This window comes from Sminthopsis crassicaudata, chromosome 2 (assembly GCF_048593235.1).
Source record: "Sminthopsis crassicaudata isolate SCR6 chromosome 2, ASM4859323v1, whole genome shotgun sequence".
Lineage (NCBI taxonomy): Eukaryota > Metazoa > Chordata > Mammalia > Dasyuromorphia > Dasyuridae > Sminthopsis > Sminthopsis crassicaudata.
In genome coordinates, this window is record NC_133618.1 from 420,552,177 (window position 1) to 420,572,977 (window position 20,801).

General features: G+C 37.9%; 1 protein-coding gene across 1 annotated transcript in view; it reads left to right on the plus strand.

Annotated features, from left to right (window-relative positions):
* The window catches only part of TENM2 (teneurin transmembrane protein 2), a 985,642-nt gene that overhangs the window by 883,700 nt on the left and 81,141 nt on the right, over nucleotides 1-20,801 (plus strand).

Here is a 20,801-nt window from a genome sequence, read left to right on the forward strand (position 1 = left end):
CTGCCATTCAATGTCAGGAGCTTATTATTTGCTTCCTCATACCATTGTAACCTCAGTTTCTGTGCACAGTCTTTTCCAATCTATTGTAGGGTCACTTCATCAGCAGTCATCTAAACCTTGATTTTTATATACAATAAAGTAAGATACCATGCAAGAGTTACTAGGAGAGATTTAAGGCTTTCTTCATAAACTTCTCAGGATGATTAGACTGGATTAAATTACAGAAAATAATGTATTTAGTTCATCTTTTATATGTTAAAAAGCCATCTCCAGTTTTAAGTACGTGTTTTTAATATATATACATATATACGTGTGCATATTGTATAAATTTATATATATATACATATGTACACACACAGACACACACATATATTATGTGTTCGGGATAGCAATTCCAAATTCTAAATGATGTGTTTGGTATTTAACACCAAATGATGATTTTTAGGAGATCAATTGGCACTAAATGTTGGGGTTGGGTCATGTGAAGAATTCACAATGGCCATTTTCTTTGGCAAAAGGTAAGTTTATTTAAGAGAAGAGGTTACAAATAAAATGAAGCAATACAATAGATACCAGGAGTGGTTAATATGAAATAGAATTGGAAGAATACATAGCAAGAAAAGGGGTCTTAACAATTAATGATGGAAAAAAGAAATTACTTAATAAAACTCACAATTAACCAGGAGGAAGGGTATATTCCCTGATGTGGGAGCATGTCCTTAACTGGCAGGCTAAATCCATAGAGAACTTTAGTACCCTAAAAGAATTAGTTAGCTATAAGAAGGGGAAAGACACCATGAAGCATGGTAGGGGATGAAAGGAAAGATACCATGAGGCATAGGGGAAGGGGAAGGAGAAAGATACCAAGAGGCAGAGTGCTGTGGTGAACTATAACACTAAAAGAGCTTCAGCAAAGATGGCATGGACCATGGATAGACCATCCCTGAGTAGCAGCCCCTTTGTCAGATTTGTCTTTCTCCTTCCCTAGCGAAGGCCAGGGGACAGTTCCATTTTAGGAAACATCCCAGCTAAGAGCAAAATGAAACATTTGGACTTCCTATTTGTACAGGTGGTTCTATCTTTGCAGTGTAACAAACCTAGGGAGCTATGGGAGATGAGAGGACATCTCTTTCCTTCCTCAGCATTACTCCCTATCTGTCCCATCCCAGTGCCAGAAAGCTACATTCCTTCCAAGATATCTTTGTTTCATTAATCCTTGAGACTATTCTCTCCTTCAGATCAGGCTGATTCTGGTACAGTACCAAGCTTTATGTGGCCAGTTCAAAATTCACCATGCATGCAAAATGCTATGTTCCAGCCAAGCCCAGGAAAAGGGAGAAGACTAATAAACATTCTGTTGGTAAAATCTGTCTCCCAGCTCTCAAGTTCTACAAAATAGGCATCAGGGAAGAATGAAAGACTTGAGCCATGCAGTAACAGAATCTTAAGCAGCTGAGCCCCAACTGCAGCAGCAGAGGCAGTGGGTCATCTAAGCAAATGGTCAACTGCCCCATATAAGTCTTCTTTCTAAGGACACTGATGGACTCTAGAAAAGGTGGATTGTGTTTAATTTTTTAATATGCTTTAGTCCCCAACAGATAATGTTAGGCATTCTTGTCTGGTTGTCTGGAAACAATGCCAGGGGGATAAGCCCTGCTGATTATAAAATAACTCTTTCACAAGCCCAGAAGTAACATTTGTATTTAATTTTGTTCTGACATGCTAGTGAGGTTGATTCCCCCAAATCATGCTGCAGAATCAAAGCTTCACCATCTCCAATGACTTGGAGTCAGAAGGGACAGTTTCTGCTTCTCAGAGAGAGCCCTGGCTGACTGGGATTGTGGCTATTTCTGTACAGTCAGTATGCATAAATGTGAGGAGCCTAAATGTCACCGATGATTGCAATTCCCTTAAAAATAGAGAGATGATGGGGTAGGTGAGAGAAACCAGCTTTTTGTATTAAGCAGGGGAATAAAAGAAAGTGAAGTTGTGTCCCTTAAGCAAGTTGCCATCAACTTCTCTCCATGTTTTGAATATGAACTGATTTAACTTTTTTATTTCCATTTAATGGGGCCAAGTAAGATCGGTATCCATTCGCTCGCCAACCTGCTCCCTGGGGGTCTAATACGAGAATTATTATTATATCATCTAGAGCCCTAGCACAGAAAACAGCGTGCCCAGAATTAAGTAGCATGGAAATTCATATGTCCTCACTTACCCCACCCCCAGCTTCCAGCATCCCCCAAGGTCACCTACTTGTGATTTATAGATTACATACCTCAGTGTTTTCATGTACTATTAACACATTCTATTAATATTTTTGAATTATCGTTGGTGTCATTCATTTTAAGGGGAGTGGGGCAGAACTGGCTTCTTAGTTATTGTGGTAACTGATATTTTCTTTAGTTTTTGAAGCATCATATATGGATAGTTTAATAGCTAGATATAATAAACAATCACACCAAAGCATGGATTTGAGGGCTCAGGAAGAAATTCTAGTGGTCTAAACAGATAAAGGGGAGAGATTTGGGTGGATGTTCTTGTCCTCCCACTTTGATTATTTCAAATAGAAAGCTGTTTTCCATACACTGAAAAAATAATGATATAGAAGGGCTTAAGCCAAAATGATAGTGAGTTATTGTTAAACATTTACTCTGTGCTAAGCACTGAGAGTACAAGGAAAGGCGAAATGAGTCCCAGCCCTCAAGGAGTTCACATTCTAATGATGGAAGCAAACATGAAAATAACCAGACACATTCAGGATATATACAGAATAGATAGAAGATAATCATCTCAGAGACAAAGGCACTAGCCACTAGTCAAAGTGGGGAGGACCTACTACACGATAGGATTGAGCTCAGTCTTGAAGGCATCTAAGTAATCTAGAGACAAAAGGTGAGAAAGGAGAGAATTCCAGACCTGGGAAATATCCAGTACAAAGATAGAGGAGGGAAATGGAGTGTCATGTTGCAAGGAATGACAAATAAGCCGATGTGACTTGATTACAGAGTGCTTAGAGATTAGTAAAAGGGTAACAAGGTTGGAAAAAACAGGAAGAAACCAAGTTATAAAAAGCCTTAATTTCCAGAGGATTGACCTCCCTGGCTTCCATTAAATCCCAATTAAAATCCACTTTCTATAGGAAGCCTTCCCCAATTCCTCTTAATCCTAGTACCTTCCCTTTGTTATTTTTTCCCTATTTGTCCTGCATCTTTTACATATACTTGTTTGCATGTTGTCTCCCCTGTTAGATTGTAAGCTCCTTGAGAGCAGGAACTATCTTTTGCATCTTTTTGTATCTCCATTGCTTGTCACAGTACCTGGAACACTACTAGCTACTTAATGAATGTCTTTTGATTGCTCCTGGAACTACTAGGGAGCATTGAAGTTTCTTGAATAAGAGGGTGACATGTTGAATCCTACACTTTGGAAAGATATATGCCTATTCAAAGCCCCTGCTTTACATTTTAGCACGTGATGATTTAAGAGAACCCATTTTGAACTAGAAAATTGGAATATCTAAATGTAATAAATAAAAATTTCAAAATTTTCCAATATACCCCAGAAATGTAAACTTGATCTATTCCCAACACCTATAGATTACTCTTTTTTTAAATGGTAGGTAATTCCAGCTCAATGAGGACATTTCTGTGTGAATACTACAGGTTCTGCTGAGGCACTCACTCTCCATAGAACAGTGTGGCCTTACATATTGGGTGTTCATTTCTGAATTCCAGAGCCTTTTTCTGTTCTTTTCTCAGTAATGTCCCTTGCTAATTTTTCCCCCCAAGGAGATCAGTGTTAGAATGAAGCCTCTTATTTCACACACTAGTTTATATCCATTTGCAGCACAATTTAATTACATCAAAGATAAGCAGTCAGGTACCAAACTGTGTGGATTCACTCAAATGACTCCCTCATAATTGTTAATATTTTCCACAACAGAGGAAATTTAGTTAAATCAAATGAAAATGGCAGCTCATTAAAACTTGATCTTCCCCTCCCCATATCGTTTCTCATTTTTAATCCTTCATATTCACACAACATATTTCGTTAACTAATACTCATTAATTAAAGCTCATCTTTCTTAGTTGTATCTATATTTTATTTATTATGAAAACCTTCAGATGCTTATAATCTAATTTAGATGGATTACTGCTTGGACATCTTTAAGCAGGAAAAACTTAAGCTTTTAAAGAGGCTTTACTGGCAGTGGGGGGGCAAGGGGAAGCAGCGCTAGGGGGAGGGTTGGTATGATAGGGAATTCTCTTCTCATTTCTTCCTGAAGTTGAGTTGGTCAGGCTCTCCTTCTGCAGGAGGAACTGATGCAAGGCTGCTGACTGAGGGCCCACTATGAATCCAAGTTCTTATTAAATAAGGGAATGTGGGGAAGGGAAGAAGGAAAGGAAAAACTTTGCCTCTTAGCTCTAAGAGAAAGTCTAGTGTCAAATCCAAAAACAGCATTTGCCTGGCCTGAGATGGCAAAAAGTTTGGCTTCCTCTTGCTCTTACTGCTTCAATCTACTTTGGTGACTAGGAGAGCTGACTGGGAGACTCCCAGTCTTTATTCTTCATTAGTAGTACAGTGGTGATACTTTGCACTTATGTAGTGTCTTTTCTCCAAGGAGCTCAAAGGACTTTGTGTTACCTCAGTTATCCTCATGATAATCCTCTGAGGTAGACAGGTAGATGTTTTCATTAAACACCTACTAAAAAAAAAAGAAGAAACCTTTTTAATATGAGGCAGCTCATTCAACTCTGATTCATTGGTCTAAACCCAGAGAATACTGCATTTTAAATATTAACATAAAATCCTGAAACATGATTGGCAATATATATATATTCCAGCTTCATTTAACATCCCTTTTTGTCCCTTATTTCCCTTCTAGCTGTTCTAGCTGACATTCTGGCTGACAGCCAACCAATAACCTTTCAAAGGAACACAACCAAAATGAAATAAGATACAAATTCCTATTGTGGGTGTGTGTGTATATATATGTATGTGTGTGTGCATGTATGTGTGTGTGCTCTGTCTGACTTATTAGGAGATACAGCATTGTACATTCTCACCTGTTACATCATTTTTATGCCTTGGTGACTGGTTTGATGCCAAGTCCTAGAACACACTGTGTCTACTTTTGCCAGTTTGTAAGTCCTGGATATTAAAGAACTTGGAGTTAGGTTTCAGAACTCTTGGTTTTCCAGAGTGTTTTACCAACACTACCTACTGATGGTTCCTGCTCTTTCTACACAGTTGGAGTCGTTCTAGTTCCTTAAGCTGTTAGATTTATGGTTGGAAGGAAGAACATGGTAATGGGACTGCTACATAAGTATGCCCTATGTCTAGAAAACCTAATATAGATCTCTAGCCTAAATGAAGTGGGGAAAGAATCAAGGTTTTAAGGGTCTTTACGAACATTTCTACTCCAGAATTAAAAAAAAAAGACTGATCTGTGATAATGATGCTGTTTCATGGGTACCATTTATCCATTTTTAGATTTGCCTTTTTTTTTTTTTTTTTTTAAACTTTCTTCTATGGTCTCCCTAGAATCCTTCCCCTTCTGTCTCTTGAGCACATTCACTGAGTTTCCATTTCTATTCACTTCCATTTTTTCTAATGCATTCAAATTAAATGCAAATCTCCAAATCTGAGGGTTCTTAGAAGTAACCTAGAAGAAAGGATCAGCCACTACTCTGGAACAAGCAACTTTTGGAACCTGTTGATCATGCACCTATCATAGCAGAAATAGCCAGTGTTTTCTAGATGGCTTTGCTATCCCCTCCAAATAGTCTCCAGATTGTGCCACTGATTCCTGGGAACAGTTCCCAGCATGCCATCCTATTATAATTACTCACTTCCTACGCATGCTAGCATGCTGTAAAAATTCTTCCAAGCGCAGATGCAAAACTATAAAGTAATCCCCAATGGTAAACACCTGGCCATTTTCAATGACTATGGCAGAGAAGATGAGTAGAAATACTGTGGATGGAATCACAAAGGCTGATCTATCCACTGGCTAAGCATTTGATCCAACAAATCAGGAAATCTTTTCTTTGGAGTAAAAGGAAGCTATGCATCTTCTGGTGGCAAAAACTTTAAAGATCTAGCAGAAAAGCTTTGAAAATCCCTCCTCCTTGTTCTAGTTAGAACTAAGAAGTGACTAGCCATTTAATATTAAGCATGCTGTTTTAGCTCTCCCCAGCAGATGGAAATCAATATTGTAGGATTGGTGTGTTTTGTTTTGTTTTGTTTTATATCAAAAAGAGGTGTTCTTTTGCTATCTTGGAGAAATCAACTTTTGCTTATCATTTGAATGTTCAGTTTAGAAGTCTTTTTCATTTAAAAAGGTCAGCCCACAATCTTCTCTATCTTTCTTTCATTGTGCTTTATCAGTTGCTACTGAAATAGCATTTCATAGATCAATTACAATTTGTATTTTTATCATACATCTGTGAGCATTGGAGCAGAAGGGGGATGGTTGGGCTTGACAAGGGGAATTCTTATTACAGAAGCCTGTGCATAACATTCTAAAACTTCAGAAGTACCCGAAGGGTTACACGAGTAGCCATTACTGACATGAAATAATGATTATAGCCACCATTCATATTGGGACAGCTATGTGGTACAGTGAATAGAGAATCAGACCTGCAGTCAGGAAGATCTGAATTCAAATTTGACTTCATGCACTGTATGACCTAGGCAAGTTCCTTAATCCTATTTGCCTCAGTTTCCTCATCTGTAAAATGAACCTGAAAAGGAAATGGCAGGAAAACCTCAATTGAGGTCATAAAGAATCAAACATGATTGAAACAAATGAAAAACAAATATAGATATAGATATATTTTATTGTACTTTAAGGTTTGCAAAGAACTTTACAAATATCATTTCACTTTATCCTCTCCTTTTCCCTTGGAAGTAGGTACTATTATTATCTTTATTTTAAAGATAAGGAAACTGAAGCAAACTCCTAGTCACCGAGCTCCCAAATGTTTGAGCCTAGATTTGAACTCACATTCTCATAGCTCCAGGTCCAGATCTCTACCCATTTCACCAACTGGCTTCCTCTTTATCTCTTCTTCTATATTACTAGTTTTAAGGCATTTAATATAGGCAAACTTAAAGTTAAAAATCAACAATTCAGACTCAGCAAGACTCAGTCACTTCATCTGCATAGCCACACCTTGGAATTCATCATTCTTAGGAACTTAACTTTCAATCTCTTCGACCCTGAATTAACTGCTCCCACAAACTTCTACCTTTCCTCTTATCCCACTTCTTCCATTGGACTAAACTTTCTCTTTGCCCTCATTGTGACCTCCTGCCAATCTTTTTGTTCTTCTAGAACTACAGCCCACTTTTAGTTTCTCTTTTCTGAAATATGTGCTGAGATCCATGGTCAGCAAATTTAGCAAGGCTTCTCAATAGTATCCTATACTACCTCATGGCCACCATTGGCTTTACCTTTTTCTGCCCTGCTAGGTATTGCTGGAAAAAGTCACCAACCTGAGTTGATTAGATCCACTAATAATACCCAAAAAAATATCTGCTTGGCCATCCTTCTCTTCATCGCTTATATATTTCAAATTCTATTTCTCACTCCAAATCCTTTCCATGCTCAAATACCCGTCCTCTTCACTCAACAAAACACCTTGACCTCTACATTTCCAAGAAGATATTGTAAAGATTAGTCAGTTGTGCTCCATGAACTTTCTATTTTATAGTCCCCCACAATGGTTCCATCTTCTGTTTTGCCTCAAAAAAAAAAGTTGTTTATCTTTATTTCAAATAATAACCTCTCCTTTCTCCCCTTGGACTTTGTTCTATCAATCATTGACTTTCTACTTTCTTAAATTTTTTTTCCCTCTCTATCAGTTCTTTAAGATAACTTATGGCCATCCTTATTCCAAACAATGAAGACTTTCCTTCAACTCTAAGACCCCATCCCTACAACTGGAACTCACTTTCCCCACCCCAAACTTCAAGGAAAAATACTAACTACATTTCCTTACCATCTCCTGTCTCCTCAGCCCCTTGAAAACTGGATTTTGTTCATTTGAGGTACCTAGAATGTCTTCTTTTTCTTCTTCCCCATCTGCCTATTCAAATTATCTCTCTTATTCAAGGTCCAATTCCATTAAGTCATCTCCAACTGCTTTAATTAGTTCTTCTTCTGAAGTTTCATATTTTTGTACCTTTTATCAAATTTATCAAATTCTACCTTATAGTTATTTTTATGTGTATTATATCTGCTCTCTGGATGATAAGTGCATTATAAAGGATATGGCTAAATCTTATTCTTCAGATCACTTAGTCCAGGAACTTGCCCATAGTAAGTGTTCAGTTTTTGTTGACTGAATGAACAAGTGAAATTAGAAACTAGACCAAAATATGCATAGGAGAGATAGTGAAACTGTAATACCCCAAGTTTAGCCCAGAATAAATTTTAGGATAGTAGTAAAGTTCTAGGTTTTAGTAAGATCAAATAAATATGAAAGTGCCAGTGGATGTTTATCTATTAGACATCTAAATCCTTACTAATTGCACCAGCAAGGTCAAGTTACACTCAGTGATGTGCCTTTAAAATACCTGATGAGCAATAAAAGCAAATGATTGTAGAGTTATAAAATTGGATCTTTTTAGATGCATTAAAATGCTACTAATATTGATAGTAAAGAAGGAGGCACCAGTCTACTTGTTCAGGGATGAGACAAAAGTCTAGTAAGTAGAGGAGATATGCTTAAGGAGAAGCAGGAAACCTGAGTCTCAACTGTCTTCAGCCAAAAAGGGGGAAAATATATGTGCAAGACGTACCTCTTTACTTCCCATTCCCTCTCAGGCTCTGTCTTTCCAGTTTGGGAATGGCAGAATATTTCACTGAGAAACATCACCCAGGAAGGATGGCCTATAAGACAAGCAAGCGTTTTTTTTTTTGCCAGCTCCCTTTGAACTGTCATCTGCTAAAACCCAGCAGGGAGGGCTGCCCGAAGCCATCCTAAAAAGAAGAAGACTGTCTTCTGATTAAAAAAGCTTGTAAGTTATTGAAAGACTATATACTTGCAGATATGGGACCTGTGGAGGTCATTTAAAGGGAAAGGAAAGGAAAGAAAATCCACTCTATGGATCAGAAAAGGAATAGTCAGAGTACAGAGAGGGCTTAAAGAGATGGTAATGAAGGACAGCCCACAAGAGAGATAATTGTGTGTTGCTGGTTGGCTGGGGATTAGGAAAGAGACAGCAAAGGGAGACATGTATTAATATAACATCTAGCATTTGGGTAGAGTTTTAATTTAATTGGGTAAATAACACATTTACATGTGTTATCTCATTTGAAAATAATAATAATTAACATTTACATGGGGCAGCTAAATGTCACCAGTACACAGAGCACCAGTCCGGCAGTCAGGAAGACTCATCTTCATGAGTTCAAATCTAGTCTCAGATATTTATTAATTAGCTGGGTGACCCTGAGCAAGTGTTTACCTCAGTTTCCTCATCTGTAAAAGGAACTGGAGAAGGAAATGGCAAACCCGTCTAACATCTTTGCCAAGAAAACTCCAACTGGGGTTAGGAAGAGTTGGACATGACTGAAAATATCCTAAGCACTTTACAATTATCATCTCATATGATTCATGCAATTACTTTGTGAAGGAGGTACTATTGTTGTTTCTGTTTTACAGATAAAGAAACTGAAGCCATGAAGATGCCCAGAGTCACACAGCTAGTAAATTAATGTCTGAGGCAGAATACAAACTCGGGTCTGCCTTACTCAAAATCCAGCATTCTATCCACTGTGCCATCTTGCTGCCTCACATATTAATATAAGGGGCTTTGCTTAAAAACAAAGTTAACCCATAGGTATCTCAAACTCACCAAGTTAAAATCAGAGTTCATTATTTTCCCCACTAAATTTCCCTGTATCTTCCAAGAGTACCACGAGTCACCCAAGGTTGCACCCTTAGAGTAATTCTCAACTCATCTTTCTCCTTCTCTCCTCCCATGTCTAAACAGACATTGTCTTCTTGAATCTACCTCCCCAACATTTCTCATATAGCTCTTCTTCTCTTTACTCACTTAGATATCACTCCTATTTAAATCTTCCTTATCTTTCTCCTGGTCTATTCCAGTAGATTTCTAATTGAACTTCCAGCTTCTATTCTTACTTTCTCCAATGCATCCCCTACACAACTTCTACAATTTCTGAAACACAAAGGTGACTTTGTCACTCCCTTGCTCAGAGAATTTCAGTGGCTCCCTGTTGATCAAGGATCAAGTTCAAATTCTGCATCCTAGAATTTAAAGCTTTTCTTACTTTGGGTTCAGCCTACCTTTCTAGGTTACTCTCCTTTGAACTGTACATTTTAATCAAATTATCCAATTAGTTGTTCCCTGAACTTGGTACTCCGTCTCCTAACTCCTTGCTTTTGCACAAAGTCTTTCCCATGCTTAGAATACTCCTTGCTGTTGCCTCTTAGAAATCCAAGCTTCCTTTAGGAGAAAAACCTGATCTCTGAAGTTGTGGTAGCAGTAGTTGCTGTTGTTGTTGTTCTATAGTTAGTAATAATAGTTCTAGTAGTATATTCATTGAAAACAAAAGATATCTCTACTTACCTCATGATCTTAGTAACAGAGATAAGAAACTTGGATATATCATCTGCTTTTCAGTAATATATTCCATCACCTCTTTTTTCCATCCCTTTCTTCTGGCTTTTTGCTGATTATATCAGAGAAATTATATCCACACAGAGTTGGCTTGACTGAAACTGTCATTTAATGGAAAGCACTATTTTGATAGCAGGGAGGGGAGGTTGTTGTTAATCATTTGATTAGTTGTTTGACAACTACCTGAACTGATCAGTTGTTTTAAGGATATGTAACCACTCCTAGGATAAGCCACTGCAATACCGGAATGCAAACAGTATACTTAAATTGCCTTGAACCACCAGGAGCAATATATTCACATGTGAAAAACTATGTCCTTAATATTATGATTTTCCTCCCAGAATTAGACCAATGCATTGGGGGACAACCCCCAACATAAAGGTTGATTAGCAAACTTTCCCAAATTTGAGTTGACTTTTTATTAGAGTTCACATTTTTACCAACTTTCCTTCAATTAATTATTCAAAACAATTCAGAGTTAGCGTTCTCCCAGCAACCGTAACTCTGCCATGACTATATTAAGGCGTAAATTAAATGGCATGTTTTGAAATAAAGTTAATTTTGTATTCACCAGCGAACTGAGTTATGGTTGCTGTGGGAACCACCCTTTTGAATCTCTTGACTTTTATACATTTAAATTCTCAACCCTAATATCATACAGCACACTTTGCTTAGACTTTTATTTGTTTTTCACCTTAATCTAGCCATGTACAAGAGACAGATATGGTATAGTGGCTAGAGAGCTGTCTTTGGTACTGCAAGAACCTGAGTTCAAGACCCAGCTTCAGATACTCACCAGCTATGTGCTTCTGCTTAGCTCATTTAACCTCTATCTTAGTTTCCCTAAATGCTAAATGGGAACAATAATAGCACCTACCTCACCAGGGATATTGTGAGGATCAAATGAAATAATATTTGTAAAGTGCTTAATTAGCACAATGCCTGGCATATATAAATATTCCTTTCTCTTCTTCCTTTATAAGAAATTCTCTTAAACTTTAAATTGGAGAGTAGCTATTTTTCTAAACTAATAGAGGGAGTTTCCTCACTAGAAGTTCTCTCTATTAATGAAATTACATGTGTGTATACACACACACACACACACACACACACACACACACACTCACACACTGCTTGTCCTTAACTGTCAGAGACTGACATATAGTATTCATCTTTTCCTGGGATTTCTATTCATGGTGGATCCTGTGGCCCTTTATGGAATAGTAGATGTCAGTTCTGGGAAGGTGGCTTTTCCTAGAAGCATGAAATGGGAGTAGAACCAAGTCTTTCCACAACTGAGATTATCTAGTAAAGAAGGCTATTCTCTCTGTATTGCATTTATGCCAGGAATCCCATCCAAGGATATTTTAAATATGAGTTTTATTATTCAATGTATAGTGGATGACCTCTGCAAGCTCCAAGTCCCTGGATGTGACATTCATCAGGCAGGCATGCATGGCAATACATCATGACTTATTAGCACTACACAACAGCAAAGTAGCATTTCACAGAGCCACACAGAAAGCAAGCAACCCTAAGGGAAGATGCATTGTGGATCCCTTCTAAAAGGTGTACTCAGCAGAACTAGAATGGAAGTTGGGCTAAATCTTTCTGGATGGTGATTATAGAAGTAGTAACATATGCCAGGCTAAAGACAGAAATTTTCTTTTAGAACAGTGGGCACAGACATGAAAAGCTTCATGACTCCTAAAGATGTGAGAGCTCTGTCTATAAGGATTATTGATTTTTTCAGTCTTATTGGAAAAATCGGTCATGCTTTCTGTCTCCTACGAATTGCTATGCTGTGGTTCCTATTTTTTCCCCTAAATTCTGCAGGTTAGTAGCTGAATAGGCATTTCCATTCACTATTCAATTACCCATTTAGCCAAGATGTGACTTAGCAGAAACAACCTGATGTTTTGCATCTGTAGAATGTGCTGTAAAGGAAAAATTTTGTTTCCCTCTATATGGGAAGATTTAGAAGAAGCAGCTCACTTCTTCCTAAGGGCATGATTATTATGCACAACTGGAGCATAACTTCTGACACTGGCACCATGCAGATTGTTGGAATTTTGATAGCCATTCTGCACTTTCAAAAAACAAATCTTTTCAGGCTTTGTATTGTTCTGCAAATCAATTCATCCTTAATCTAGTCCATAGTAAGCTTGTAGATTAAGATTCTGAATGACTAATATAAAACCACATCCTGTCTTCAGCTGGTCTTCAAAAAAATACAACCTCTCAGCTTAGCCAGTGCACATTGGGAAGCTAATGCTCAATGCTTCATAGACCAGAAAATGGATAGCAAGAAAAACATACACATACCAAATGCAAATGAATTTTCAAAGATTAATATAAGTTTATATTAACTCACTTGATTTACCTGCATCCCCTGAATGCAGATAGATTAATAAATGAATAACAGATAAAGCAACCAAGAAGCCTTAAAGTGCCTACTATGTGCCAACTATTGTAGAAAGAATTAATCATTAAATTACATGCATGAGAGGAAGTAATGAAAAGAGAAATTTTTATTGTTTCTGCAGGATAAAGATAATAGAACCAAATTGAATAAAATATTAGCCACTTGTTGAGGTCACTTGGCAAGCAGTTATTTCTAGACTAAATCTCTGGGGCTGTTGGTATTTGGATGGAGAAAAAATTCAATAGTTATCAACATTATCATTCTTTTGCCATATTATAATATAAAATTGTATCTATGATAAATGTTCTCCCCCCAAAAAAATTGAAGACTATGCAAGAAGGTTAGAAACCATAACCACTAACATAGAACTTTTCTGAGTAGCTTAGCAGGAAAATCTAAACAGGAGTAATGGGACAAAGTGGACCCAAGAAAATTGACTAAAGAAAATATATTCCATTAAAATGGAGTCATCACTATGAAGAAATCATGAAAATCCTATTGCTAGAAATATTTCACATTCAGTTGGATAAAATATCTTGGAATATACTGTAAAATATACCCATGCCACAGAAGAGGACTCAGTAACCTAATTGATCTTTTCTATCTCCTATTCCTATGTTTTATACAATTTATACTCTTTTGGGATGTCATGTTTTTTCAACACTTTCTATATCTGATATGGAAAAGCGGCTTAAAGATGAGTGCAGATCAAACACCAAATCCTGTTTTCTAAACCTTATTTGTTACCTGATTCCCATCTGAGGGATTTAATTTTTTTCTTTCAATAACAGAAGCAACAGAAAAATTAGTCTGGTTTTTTAAAGTCCTTCTTGATTTCTTTCAAGACTACATTGGGAAATCTTCACAACTATAGGATTAGCCATCTATTAAATAAGAGGGAAAATCTTTGCAAATGAGAACTCACAATCTTAACCTCATGGGCCTGCCAGTCCTCTCAAATTCTCGTGGCCATTCTTTTTTGTCTTATTGTCTAATCCAGCCCAGACTAAAGACAATTTATCCTATTTTAAGAGTTCCTGAAAATGACAACACATAGCTCCTCTTAGCTACCTGTTAGCTAATAAGGCTGATCTGTCCTGAATGTCAGGAAATTCTTTTTACCTATCTAACTAAAACCTCTTTTGCTACACTCTAAATCCATTTCTTTTTGTTCTCTCTATAGTGGATAAGTTTAAGATAATAAATGAGTTTTGCTTGACTGTGTTGGGTTCTCAGGTGAGTCCCATTACTTGCCCTGACTAAAGCCTCAGCTTGATTCATTAACTCTTATAGAGAAGAGTCCATGTCTTGTCTTTTCACAGTCTCCTCGGGAGACCTTTGCCTCTATCCCTACCTTCTGCCTACATAAGAACCACTGGCAGGGAAACAAAAAGCTCAACCAGGGCTTTTTTCTCCCAGTTAAAGCATGCTTGCCAGCAAGAATTCAGCCTACATACACATCCATCTACCCCCATTCACTTTAACATCCATGAGAAAGGAATATTTAGTGATTTCCTTACATTTTCTAAAGTTGTGCTGGGGGGAAAGAAATGAGATGGCAATTTATCGTTGGCCTGATTTTACTCTAGTTAAAAGAGAAACGTCAGCCCTACAGTAAGTAACGAGTCCGTGCCCACAGGCCGCGTAGGTGCCATTTGTATTTTTATGACCCTCCTGTGGCTCTAACGATGCTCAGTGGGTGTAGAAATTGGATGGTTAAAAATAACAAATAAGAAATCAAAGTCAAGCTTTTGTCCTTATTTCCATACTCACAGGCACCTCATTCATTACTTGCTGGACAGCCGTGGGAATAAGCAATACAAGGTACAAAAACTTGATTATCCTCCAAGAACCAAATTAAACCACTGGGCTTTCTTATTATTGTCATCTCTGCCATCCCTGTAACTCTTATCATTCCCTTAATCTACAGACACACCTTCTATTCTTTCTCTCCACATATCTGTTTTCTCCTTTATCTAGTAGGTCTCAGCTTCCCTAAATATAGAATAATATTGTTCAATACACACACACACACACACACACACACACACACACACACACACACAGAGTTCCAATCTCTGCTCATCAATTTTTTTTTTTTTTTTAATTTCCCCAGATGGTATCTAAAAGCCTCTTTTTCTCAAAAAAAGTTCCTTTGGTCTAGAGACTCATCTAAATATCTACTGGAGAAAAAGGAGTAAGCATTTATATAGTACCTACTATGTACTACCCCAAGTATTTTTACATATGTTCTTAGATCCTCACAACAACCCCTACAAAGGTTTGTTCCCATTTTACAGCTAAAAAACTGAGACAAAGACGTAAGTAACTTGGCCAGGGTCACATAGGTAGTTAATATCTAAGAATACATTTGAACTCAGGTCTTCCTGACTCCACACTCTTTACTCCACTAGCTGTCTCTATGTCTTAAGAGAAAGTGCTTTAAGGTTTACAAAGCATTTTACAGACATCATTTCACTTGAGCACATGAAAGCTCTCAAGTCAGTGATGTATCATCACCCCCACATTAAATATGAGGAAATAGCGTTTCAGAAAAGGCTAAGTGTTTTTGCCCATGGTCACAGAGCTACTAAGTGTTACAGGTAAAGTTTTCTTGAGTCTCACGCTGCCTATCTAGTAGCTTTTTTCTGTGATGGCATCAGTAATTACTCTGAACATGATCATAATTGTCTGTCATATCTCAGTGAAACTTTATGTTAAAAATATATGGTGATATCACTACTTGATCCAGTGGGGAAAGTGGCAGAAAGGGGGCCAGACCCCAGGGCAATAAAAGTGGTTCCACTTCAACTCCTCTTCCCCCCATGCCATCCCTAAGGTAACTACTTTACCTTCCTTCTCTTGTCTTCTCTTATTTATACTCCTTTTTGAGCAAAATATACTAGTCTCATCTCATATGTCTCCTCTATACTCAGAACTGTCTACTGCAATTATTCCCAAAGCTTTTGTCCTCATTTCATACATAATCTTATACTGACAATAAAAAATTCTTAAGAAAAACTTGGAAAATTGAAAATCAGAAAGAGCAGACAAGTTCTCTGTTTATTAGAATTTAGGGAGGATCCTTCTTTTTAAGAGCCAGGTACAACAAACCTTTCAATATTCTTTGAGGTTGGTATTACTATCTTTCCTTTCCCACACTATCCATTAGGATTTGAAATGATGCTGATCAGTAAGAATCCAAGTGCAGTCAGAAAACTTGAAATACATATAACTGGGTCCAAAGTCCTGCTTCTGTCAAAAGGGATTTTTTTTTCCCCTATGAATAAAAGCTGGGCCATGGAATCATAGGCAGACCATTCTCTTTCCCAAGTCCTTCCCTCTTGCCCTTCCCTCTTGCCCTTGCTCATATATCATTAATTTAAAATGACTGACTACTGAAAGATTATTCCTCCATCTGTAAGATCATGAATCCTGCTCCTCTCACATATAAAAAGCAAACATTCAGGGCTAAGTTTTCCAAAGCTATCCCTACTAAACTCCAGAGTATGGAAATGTTTTACATGATTACACATGTCTAACCTTTATTGGATTGCTTACCTTCTCAAAGAAAAGATAGGAGAAGGATGGAAGAAGGAAGGGGTAGAATTTGGAACTCAAAACTTTAAAAATAAAAAGGTAAAAATTGTTTTACCATGTAATTGGGGGAAAATAAAATAATTTTTAGAAAAAAGTTACTGAAAAAGAGAAGTCTCTGATTCTGTTTTGTACCTTTCTTGCTCATATCTAGCTAAGGATCAGGACAGTGGTGTACATAATATGTGCCCAAGCTGACTACCAGTGCTACCTTATTGCCTGAAAACTTAGTTACTGAATGCTTCCTTCTTGCATGGATGAGTGAGAGGAAATAGTCCCCTGGTCTCCCAGAGATAGAAATGCTTCTTTGGCAGTCATTTAAAATTAGTTGAAGTTTTTCCCCAGAGTATCTCAAAACATCAGATTAATTTCCTGGACCTTTGCCACTGCTGTTTAGTTTAAATGGCCCCAAACCCTTAGTAAGCATAGCTCCCCAGTGCCTCAGCTATTTTTAACCATAAACATTTCTGGAAAGCAAGGGCCATCTACTAAATGTTACTGGTGATTACACCTCCTAATTCTAGGAATGTCTGGCAGTGTTGCAACTACTGGGACTTCAGAATAAAATGACATTTAGAAAAGAGGACTAGAATAGGGAGAATGACCCCTTTTAACTCAAGATCCAAAAGAATAGACCTTTGGGGAAGGATGATACCTTTTCTGTGATCCCTTACCCACACTTTTTCCACCGTACTTTTTCTTATACTATTCCGCCCTTGGTGGATGGTCTTCTGGTTGCATTGGGAAGTGCTTAGCACACCTTCTTTAGGAAGAGTGAACAATGAGCAGTGGTACTGGTACCTTCCTGAATGATAGTCTAATGAGTCTAAAGGAGAGAGGGGCACAATGAGTTTCCATAAGATTTGCTGCTGTCCAAATGCTGAAGAGACCTCTGCATACAGATATGAGGTCCCATGCAAGCTAGTGCTTTCCTTTTTCCCTGCTGTAGCTGAGAAGAGGGTGGACATACACCTAAAATAGCTGGAATAGCCCTTGAACAAGGCCAAGCTATGCACCAGAAAGAATTGATGAAATGTCAAGGCAAGTTGGTTTCCCCTAACTCAAAGCAGCCTCTTATTCAAAGCATTGATCTGGGGTATTATATTAGATTTTTATGATGGCCCCTAGCAGCAAGTAGGTATTTCTCATTACTCCGACAGCTTGTTCATTCAGTCTGTTTGAGTTTATTTTCAGTTTGTTTTGTATTTCCCCCCCTTTATCCACTTCTTTGCTTTTCTATTTGAAGTAGGTATTATCTCCTGAGCTTTTCCAAGTTGCATTTGATTCTAAATGTTAAAATCTTTTCTCTCTTCACATCCCTTATGCAATATTAGCCATTTATTTCTACCTCTAAATTGCTGAATATGGTAGAACATTCCTTTTTAGAAGAACCTTTTATGGTAATTATAGCTTTCTTGAAGTGCGTTTGTGCTCCCCTTTCACTGCACCATAGACATTATTTTGCTTTAGCCTGACTTTTTTTTTTTTTTTTTTTTTTTTTTTTTTTTTTTTGAGCAGAAAGACTTCCTGCTTTAAAATTGTTGACAAACAGGTTTTTTTTTTAAGTGACTTGAATTTGGGAATGATTCATTCAACCCTGCCTTGCTACCGGGGGTGGATGGGGGGAGTGAACAATTGGAATTGCTTTTTTCTGTTAACAAGGATGTAGAAGGTAGAAGGCATTCAATAGACACCTATTACTTCCTTGGTCACCGAAATCCAGTACTGAATGCCTGTCAGATAAGATGGAGTGGGCTTTACCCCAAAAAAATTATTGCTGTAATTAGAAGTTCCTCCAAAGAGCAGAATGAGAGATAGACTCTGTGGGAAGGTCCCATTCTCTTCTTTCTAGTCTAGACAGTTTTCTAAGCAGAGGCCAGGCAGAATAGCTATAGTGCCGTTAGTCCCATGTCACCTGCTTCATGTCTGAACTAGTGTTTAGAGCCTCCCAGAAGGCTCCATGTGCTTTAGACACAGAGCTGGCATCAAACACAGGATTGACTTTGAAAAATACTCTGTGGTCTATGTGGTCAACAACCCCATCCCAGAGGACTGCACCCTGTAGACTTGTTGGTTTACCCAGCCAACAGTTCTGACCCCCCAAGTTCACATCCTAGAAACCCAAGTCCAATTCTGACTTTCAAATCCTCTCCAGAGGGAATAACAGCCCAGTTGCCCATTTGCCCTGTAGACTAATTACTTCTTATATTTTGTTTTTCCTTAAGAGGAAGCTGGCTTTGCATTTTACAAACACAACACATCGTCTCTTCTGAAGGCCACCAACAGAATGAACTTGTGCCAGGGGTAGCGTGGGGTTGCTTAGCAACTCCACGCACCTACTGGGGCTGCTTTCTTCAGTCTTCAAGCTAAAAGCAAAGTCATGTCCATTAATTCCCAGCTGCCCTGATACTTTTCAGAGATTTGCCAGCTTCCCACTGTTCATGTTTTCATCTTGCTCATATGATGTGGAGAAAACCTGCTACTGTGATCTGTTTATCTCGCTTTGGTTGGTCAAAAGGAAAAAAATGGAAAGGGGGGTGGGGAACTACCCAACCCAGGCATACACACATTTTGAGCGCATATCTCTGGCACACAGGCTAGTATTGATTGTGAATTTAAATTTTACATTACAAACTTGGGCTTCTCTACAATGAGCCCTCCTCCAACACTTTTATTCCTGTTTTAGTTCAGAAAACATGACACCTCAAAGGGGCAAGATAATTCACATCCACAGTAGTTATCAGGGTGTTCAACATATTTGTCAACCATTCAAATTAAGGTGTTCCTTGTGTTCTAGTAACCATGTCTTTTGAAGCCAAAAAGTTGGAAATAATTAATTTGACATTGTCTATATGCCTTTTTTCCCCTCCATCTATCTTGAAATAGTGAAAATTCTCTTATTTTCACATAATGAGACCTTTCATACACCTATAGAAATATCTTTCCCATTTCTTTTACTGTATATAACCTGAAGAAGTTGCTTAGTTTTCCCATTAGTAAGAAAAGTCATAATGGCTTGGGTACCTAGGAATGAGAAAGACTTTAAGGAGTGTTAATGCATTCCTATGCATATTCTTAGCTGAGGACAGAATGCTGCTGCAGTTAAATGGATCCTTTACTCACAGCACCTGTTTTCTTACTTGGTCTTCCCCAAATGCCTTCCCTTTAGCACAGTAGGTGAACTTTTCCCTCATCTATTCTTTGTCTTATTCTCTATTGGGAGTGACCACTGCTGAGCATTCTCACTCCTACCACCAGCTGGATAGAACTAGGAGAAACTTAGTGCTGAGAAAGATTTAAAAAAGAAGAAAAGGGATGCCGGAATCAGACCATTTTGAAAAAGTCCTTTGAATTTGGGATATAAAGGTACATATTGGTTCTATTGTCTCTCTGGCACTTAAAAGAGGAGAACTGCTTAGCAAACCCATCCTTAGAGCATGGTAAGAGTACCATGCTTTTTTTTTTTTTTTTCCCAGAGCAATTGGTGTAGGTCTTGACTCAATCCTGTATGTAAAACTCTTATGTCTCCCCCATTGTCCAATTCATTCTTCTTTGGTATATGTAAAATCATTTCAGGGGAATTTGCTTTTACAGTGACAGCCCAATTGATGACATTAATACACAATTATACTGGGGAGGAACACATGTAGAACTTCTTGTTAGCAATCAAAATGTTGTAGGCATGAATCTGTGATACCAACTTTCCTGCTTGTCTCTCTGGGTCAGAAGGGGATTACCCCCTTGCCCATGAGAATTTTTCCACTCAGCTTTGGTGCCTGGGGCCATCCTTCACTATGTTTCCACCCTGGGACCCAGTGCTGTGTCTCAGCTCAGTAGAGGGGTAGGTTTAGTCATTTCAGTGATATTCAGTGCACATTCTGCAGGTGCATTAGGGAAAGGAAACAAAATGATGATCTCACCTCCAAAGTCCAAAAACAAATAAATAAAAAAAAAAAAAAGCCACCCCCCCCTAACAAAAAACATTTACCTCACTCAGTCACCATTTATGCACTTGGGAAATTTCTCATGCTGCAGCTTTCATGTAATTCAGTATTTTAAACCCTGCCATAAATAGGTTGAGTAATAAGTAGCCAACTTTTTAAAGTACCCATTAAAACTT